At 40.4% G+C, this 8,157-nt stretch overlaps 1 long non-coding RNA gene across 1 annotated transcript; it reads left to right on the top strand.

Annotated features, from left to right (window-relative positions):
- The first annotated feature begins 313 nt into the window (after positions 1-313).
- On the top strand, positions 314-819 carry LOC136807557 (uncharacterized). The gene is made up of 2 exons (XR_010846691.1): positions 314-482; positions 777-819. It is a non-coding gene; the product is annotated as an uncharacterized lncRNA (long non-coding RNA).
- The last annotated feature ends 7,338 nt before the right edge of the window (positions 820-8,157 follow it).

Raw genomic sequence — 8,157 nt, 5'->3', positions numbered from 1 at the left:
GTTAACGACTTTAGTGCTCAAATGACTTTGTGTTTGAAAGGAAAAATAATTTCCCATTCTCTTGTATATTATAAGCATTTTAGCTATAGAGGACAACAATCATGTATTCTATGTCTACTGCTCACCAGCCTTATAAATTGCTACATTTATATATAGGAACATATTTTCTTATAAAAATGATATTCCTAACTTAATATATGCTTATAGAAAAAACGCTTGTATATATTTAATTAGTTTATAATTGGTCTCTCATTTTTTGTATAAATTGAGCTGACACTTCTTTCATTGAGACTTCAAGACATTTAGTTGTGAGTTGACCTCTGAAGAGGCATCATCACTTCAGAAGGAAAAAGATGCTTTGATACAAACTTTGTATATCCAAGTTCTGATATGATCTTAGGATTTCGTGAACATATTTTCACACACATTTTCTCACTTTTGCATTCTTGGCTGTTCATCAGCTCACACATGTGGCCAATTTGGTAAGTTTTCTTTTGCCACTCCTTGTTTTGTGCTTATTTTGCATGGTCACATGTTTCCTTTGTTTTGCCTATCAGCTCTCAGTCTTAGTGTTGAGGCACAACACTTGGACTTAGGTTACGTTTAGCCTATTATATTTATCATATTCTTAATAATGTTATAGCTTGATATAGCTACATTGTCACATTTATTCTGATATCTTGTATCTTCATAGTTGAATACTAGCTTTAGGACTTACGTTTTGTCCACATTTACATATCTTTTACAAACTAGTTACTTTTGTATTTTGTTTCTAGTTTGAACGCACTTTACGGTAAAGAAAAAGCTGACATGCTCTTCGATTGAAATTTACCCGGTGTGTTCCAAGCAGTCTCCTCCTGTGTGCAGTCTGGCACTTTTACATTCAAACAAAATACCACGCCCGGCTGGTTTTGAACTCAAAGACAATCTCACCTGTCCCAATTTTCAACCAAATCACAACTGTTTATCTGGTGGACCATCAATTCAAGCTATCATATACAAGATCCGTAGTTCGTCTATCATCCGTGATTCGTTGTTGAAACCATCACATCTTCAATCTACAGTTTGTTCATCTCAATCACGATTCAAAGTCATTGAAATGGCATCAACAATTGGAAGTTGACCAAATCTCATCCACGATTTGCTGTTGACCAAATCTCATCCACGATTTGCAGTTGAAACCAAATCTCATCCACGATTCGACGTTGACCAAATCTCATCCACGATTCGTAGATGACCAAATCTTATCCACGATTTGTAGTTGACCAAATCTCAAATCTCATCCACGATTCTTACTTTATCAAAACTCGTCCACGATTCGAAGTTGATCAGATCCCATCAAGGATTTGTAGTCGCCCAAATCGCATCTACGATTCCAAGTTGATCAGATCTCATCCACGATTTGAAGTTGGCTAAATCTCATCCACGATTCGTAGTTGACCAAATCTCATCCACGATTCGTAGATGACCAAATCTTATCCACGATTTGTAGTTGACCAAATCTCAAATCTCATCCACGATTCGTACTTTATCAAAACTCGTCCACGATTCGAAGTTGATCAGATCCCATCAAGGATTTGTAGTCGCCCAAATCGCATCTACGATTCGAAGTTGATCAGATCTCATCCACGATTTGAAGTTGGCTAAATCTCATCCACGATTCGTAGTCGATCAAATCTCATCCACGATTCGTAGTTTACCAAGTCTTATCCACGATTCCAAGTCGACTAAATCTCATCCACGATTCGAAGTTGATCAGATCCCATCTAGGATTCAAAGTATATCAAATCTCATCTACGATTCGAAATTGACCAAATCTAATCCACGATTCCAAGTTGACTAAATCTCATCGATCCGCTGTCGATCACTCACTCACTCACCGATCCGCTGTCGATCACTCACTCACCGATCCGTTGTCGATCACTCACTCACCGATCCGCTGTCGATCACTCACTCGCCGATCCACTGTCGATCACTCACCGATCCGTTGTCGATCACTCACCGATCCGCTGTCGATCACTCACCGATCCGTTGTTGATCATTTACTCACCGATCCGTTGTCGATCACTCACCGATCCGTTGTCGATCACTCACCGATCAGTTGTCGATCACTCACTCACCGATCCGTTGTCGATCACTCACTCACCGATCCGTTGTCGATCACTCACTCACCGATCCGTTGTCGATCACTCACTCACCGATCCGTTGTCGATCACTCACTCACCGGTCCGTTGTCGATCACTCACTCACCGATCCGTTGTCGATCACTCACTGATTCGCTGTCGATCACTCACTTACCGATCCGTTGCCGATCACTATTGTTCACCGATCCGTTGCCGATCACTCACCGATCCGTTGTCGATCACTCACTCATTGATCCGTTGTCGATCACTTACTCATTGATCCGTTGTCGATCACTTACTCATTGATCCGTTGTCGATCACTTACTCATTGATCCGTTGTCGATCACTTACTCATTGATCCGTTGTCGATCACTTACTCATTGATCCGTTGTCGATCACTTACTCACCGATCCGCTGTCGATCACTCACCGATCCGTTGTCGATCACTCACTCACTCACCGATCCGCTGTCGATCACACGCTCACTCACCGATCCGCTGTCGATCACTCACTCACCGATCCGTTGTTGATCACTCACTCACCGATCCGTTGTTGATCACCCACTCACCGATCCGTTGTCGATCACTCACTCTTACCGATCCGCTGTCGATCACTCGCCGATCCGTTATCGATCACTCGCCGATCCGTTATCGATCACTAACTCGCCGATCCGTTGTCGATCACTCACTCTTACCGATCCGCTGTCGATCATTCGCTCATCGATCACCCATTGTTCTGATCTGTTGTCGATCAACAACAGAATTGTGATCATTCTATCAATATCGTCTACTGTAACTCGAATACTAATCATGGCAGACTATCACTCCAAAGCTACCCTACTACTGGAAAAGATCAAGTACACACTAAGAGTCGTGGACATATACCAAAGCTCAGAAGAAGAGCTCACCAACATTATCAAGAAGCTGAGAAATGACCGTCTTACCTTACGACAATATCGATCAAACTTGTCTACCACCGATGATGAACATATTCAGCTCACTAACCATATTAACGATTTCATCCCATCCATCAAAAAGTTCATCATCCCAGCCAGCAATTATTTTCGTTTATTGAACCAAGCTAGCAATAACATAGAACTTAACGCTATCGAGCAAAACGTACAACAGACCTTGGACAAAATTGAAAAGGTTGTGTCAAAACTCAATGAAACACTTACAAGAGATTTGAGTTCATTAAATGGTTCTCAAATTCTTATTCTTAAATCTGAGGCACCAAAATTGTATCCTGAAATAAATGCAATGGAAGAACAATTGCTGAAAGTACCAACTACTGTCAATACATCACTTTTGCAACATATGGAGAATGTCAATAGAAAGTGTTTAGAACTTTACAAACTTGAACGTGCCTACCAAACCAAGTTGGCTGTGATAACCAAAACCAAGCCATTGCAACTATTACCATCAATACCGGGGAACACTACCTCATTTGTTAATCGTGAACAAGATAAAAAACAAACCATCAAACCTTCAGATGACACTCCAACTGAACTAGCATCAGATGAAGCCATGCTCGCACCACCTGATGAATCTATCAACACGTCATGTCCATCAATTGCCTCCAGAGAGATACAGATATCCAAACACCCAGTTGAATCTATCCAAGTTATGATCATACTAAAACTAGTATCCAATGAAAATGAATCCATACACTGCAATGAATCCATTAATACATTTTCGTCCATTGTCTCCAAAAAATCTCCAGACAACCTATGGAAGGAACTAACGATATAGTCACATCAACCAATACACTATCTGATGAAGTTATCCCAGAGCAGGATCTTCGTAGACATTCTTCTTCACACGACATTGTAAAGGAGAAATCCTATTTCGCTACCAACATGTTACAGATTTCAGATTCTGTAGCTCAATCTTCACTTCACGTTATCCACTCGCAATCCTCCAAAGATTTGTTTGTGGAGAAAACTGTTATTCGAAACAAGCAGTATGAATATGACAGTGAATCGATTCATGAATCATCATCATCTGCATCATCCAAAATCATATTAAAGGAGAAGAACCAGCCATCAAACCAAAGCACGCAAAGAAAAGCGGGTAAATGGTCGGTGTATCCTTCAATTCACATCACAGTGAATCGTCCAACGAAGCTGACTCGTCGACACTGTGAGTCCATCATCTTCATTACAGTTCTCATTGTGAGAATTGTTTGGCCTTGCATACATGAGTCATTGTTGTTTTGAAGGACAATGATCTGATTTCATGTGTTTGACCTGGCCTTGTATATATTGAACCTTAATGAGAAAATCATTTTCCCTTTGGGGCGAGTGTAAAGTTAACGACTTTAGTGCTCAAATGACTTTGTGTTTGAAAGGAAAAATAATTTCCCATTCTCTTGTATATTATAAGCATTTTAGCTATAGAGGACAACAATCATGTATTCTATGTCTACTGCTCACCAGCCTTATAAATTGCTACATTTATATATAGGAACATATTTTCTTATAAAAATGATATTCCTAACTTAATATATGCTTATAGAAAAAACGCTTGTATATATTTAATTAGTTTATAATTGGTCTCTCATTTTTTGTATAAATTGAGCTGACACTTCTTTCATTGAGACTTCAAGACATTTAGTTGTGAGTTGACCTCTGAAGAGGCATCATCACTTCAGAAGGAAAAAGATGCTTTGATACAAACTTTGTATATCCAAGTTCTGATATGATCTTAGGATTTCGTGAACATATTTTCACACACATTTTCTCACTTTTGCATTCTTGGCTGTTCATCAGCTCACACATGTGGCCAATTTGGTAAGTTTTCTTTTGCCACTCCTTGTTTTGTGCTTATTTTGCATGGTCACATGTTTCCTTTGTTTTGCCTATCAGCTCTCAGTCTTAGTGTTGAGGCACAACACTTGGACTTAGGTTACGTTTAGCCTATTATATTTATCATATTCTTAATAATGTTATAGCTTGATATAGCTACATTGTCACATTTATTCTGATATCTTGTATCTTCATAGTTGAATACTAGCTTTAGGACTTACGTTTTGTCCACATTTACATATCTTTTACAAACTAGTTACTTTTGTATTTTGTTTCTAGTTTGAACGCACTTTACGGTAAAGAAAAAGCTGACATGCTCTTCGATTGAAATTTACCCGGTGTGTTCCAAGCAGTCTCCTCCTGTGTGCAGTCTGGCACTTTTACAGTATCAGTGAAGGGTCTAGGTTCTAACGCGTTTTGGGTGCGAAGCGTATCAGTGGAAGGGTGGTGCGAAGCGTATCAGTGAAGGGTCTAGGTTCTAACGCGTTTTGGGTGCGAAGCATATCAGTGAAGAGTCTAAGTTCTAACGCGTTTTGGGTGCGAAGCGTATCAGTGGAAGGGTGTGGTTCTATGGTGTTTTGAGCGCGAAGCGTATCAGTGAAGGGTCTAGGCTCTAACGCGTTTTGGGTGCGAAGCATATCAGTGGAAGGGTGTGGTTCTATGGTGTTTTGGGTGCGAAGCGTATTAGTGGAAGGGTGTGGTTATATGGTGTTTTGGGTGCGAAGCGTATCAGTGAAGGGTCTAGGTTCTAACGCGTTTTGGGTGCAAAGCGTATCAGTGGAAGGGTGTGGTTCTATGATGTTTTGAGTGCAAAGCGTATCAGTGAAGGGTCTAGGCTCTAACGCGTTTTGGGTGCGAAGCGTATCAGTGGAAGGGTGTGGTTCTATGGTGTTTTGGGTGCAAAGCGTATCAGTGAAGGGTCTAGGTTCTAACGCGTTTTGGGTGCGAAGCATATCAGTGAAGAGTCTAAGTTCTAACGCGTTTTGGGTGCGAAGCGTATCAGTGGAAGGGTGTGGTTCTATGGTGTTTTGAGCGCGAAGCGTATCAGTGAAGGGTCTAGGCTCTAACGCGTTTTGGGTGCGAAGCATATCAGTGGAAGGGTGTGGTTCTATGGTGTTTTGGGTGCGAAGCGTATTAGTGGAAGGGTGTGGTTATATGGTGTTTTGGGTGCGAAGCGTATCAGTGAAGGGTCTAGGTTCTAACGCGTTTTGGGTGCAAAGCGTATCAGTGGAAGGGTGTGGTTCTATGATGTTTTGAGTGCAAAGCGTATCAGTGAAGGGTCTAGGCTCTAACGCGTTTTGGGTGCGAAGCGTATCAGTGGAAGGGTGTGGTTCTATGGTGTTTTGGGTGCAAAGCGTATCAGTGAAGGGTCTAGGTTCTAACGCGTTTTGGGTGCGAAGCGTATCAGTGGAAGGGTGGTGCGAAGCGTATCAGTGAAGGGTCTAGGTTCTAACGCGTTTTGGGTGCGAAGCATATCAGTGAAGAGTCTAAGTTCTAACGCGTTTTGGGTGCGAAGCGTATCAGTGGAAGGGTGTGGTTCTATGGTGATTTGAGCGCGAAGCGTATCAGTGAAAGGTCTAGGCTCTAACGCGTTTTGGGTGCGAAGCATATCAGTGGAAGGTTGTGGCTCTATGGTGTTTTGGGTGCGAAGCGTATTAGTGGAAGGGTGTGGTTCTATGGTGTTTTGGGTGCGAAGCGTATCAGTGAAGGGTCTAGGTTCTAACGTGTTTTGGGTACGAAGCGTATCAGTGGAAGGGTGTGGTTATATGGTGTTTTGGGTGCATAGCGTATCAGTGAAGGGTCTAGGTTCTAACGCGTTTTGGGTGCGAAACGTATCAGTGAAACTGGGTGGAGAATTAGGTGGGGTCTACTTTCGGTCAGTAAATTTACCTTTGGGTGCCAAGCGTATCAGTCACTCTCACTGATAGGCTTGGTGCCCATGGGCCCTGTAATGTCAACCTGATCCAATTCATGGTTTCACTAAATTTGCAATGCTTAGCAAAGTTTCTCAATGTGTCATATTAATTGTCATGAGACATCTTTTATGAATAACTTTTACAAAAAACAATTCTTCTTATTGTTTTCATTCTACAATCAGTTCCAAAATACTTGGCACAAAAAAGAGATTCCCCACGAAATTTCATAATCACAAACAATTTGGAAGCGCTCTAGATTAGCTTGGAATGCACTCATTTAGAATTATTTTCCACGCTCATTGTGTCGACATCCGACATCTCATGCTCATTTTCAGATGGCTTCAGCAAAATAAGATGTGAATTCAAACTACACTGTAAGGGTTTGAAACGTTCGGTAAGGGTCCGATTTTAAAAACCATTTTTTGGCGGCACATGCCGTCGTTTAGAAATCGAGTGCCCCTCCCCGGAATGGGATTTCCATTAGGAAATATTCGATTCCTTGTATTTTCTAAGGAAAATAAGCCTTTAATCGTAAAAGAGAACTTTGAATACCTAGTAATTTCAAATGCAAATTTCAAAGGAAAATCTCAATTTCAACAATTTTCTCTTGGAGAGGGGGTTCTAGATTTGCGGGATGATTGGTATGTGCTACCTGACTTCTTGCACTTCGAATTTTGTTACCCTTAACGAGACTTTCAAGTAATTTAGCCTTTAAGGTGCATAAACTAATATTTTCCCCATGCATTATTTTCGCGATGTTTTGGGAGACTGTAATTAAAGTCTGTCTCAAAATAATTTGCAGCTGGAGAAAAAAATGGCTGTAACTTTTGATAGAATTCGAATCAAGTTGCGATTTTTTGCTCGTTAAAAAGATATTCGTGAGTGGAATATTATCAAGTAAAAGATTTGAGAAAAAAAGGAAAATGAAAATGAAAAATGAAGAAGAAAAAAATCAACTTCTTGTAGAAATGTGGTATAATTATCATATTCACAGGAGGAGTGACTCTTCAACCTTAGATCATCATCACTGTGAAAAAATTGTTCAAAAATATTCATTCAATCAAAAAATATCAAACAAAGTTTATTGCTGGTTGACTCTATAAAGTAGTAAAAAACAACAAAAAACAGCCTTTTGCCGATCAAAATCATTTTTTTCTCCAGCTGCAAATTATTTTGAGACAGACTTTAGATGCTGTAACTTTTATGACCCTTAGCAGAATTGAGATTGGAAAAAATCTCAAAACTTAATAAGCGGGAGGGGGGTTGGAATAAAAATATCCTGGGTGGAAAATTTTTGAAAAGGAGGCTAATAC

The sequence above is a fragment of the Clytia hemisphaerica genome, unplaced genomic scaffold, assembly GCF_902728285.1.
Source record: "Clytia hemisphaerica strain Z4C2 unplaced genomic scaffold, Clytia hemisphaerica genome assembly, whole genome shotgun sequence".
In the NCBI taxonomy this organism is placed as follows: Eukaryota; Metazoa; Cnidaria; class Hydrozoa; order Leptothecata; family Clytiidae; genus Clytia; species Clytia hemisphaerica.
This window is presented reverse-complemented; position numbering and strand designations above follow the sequence as displayed.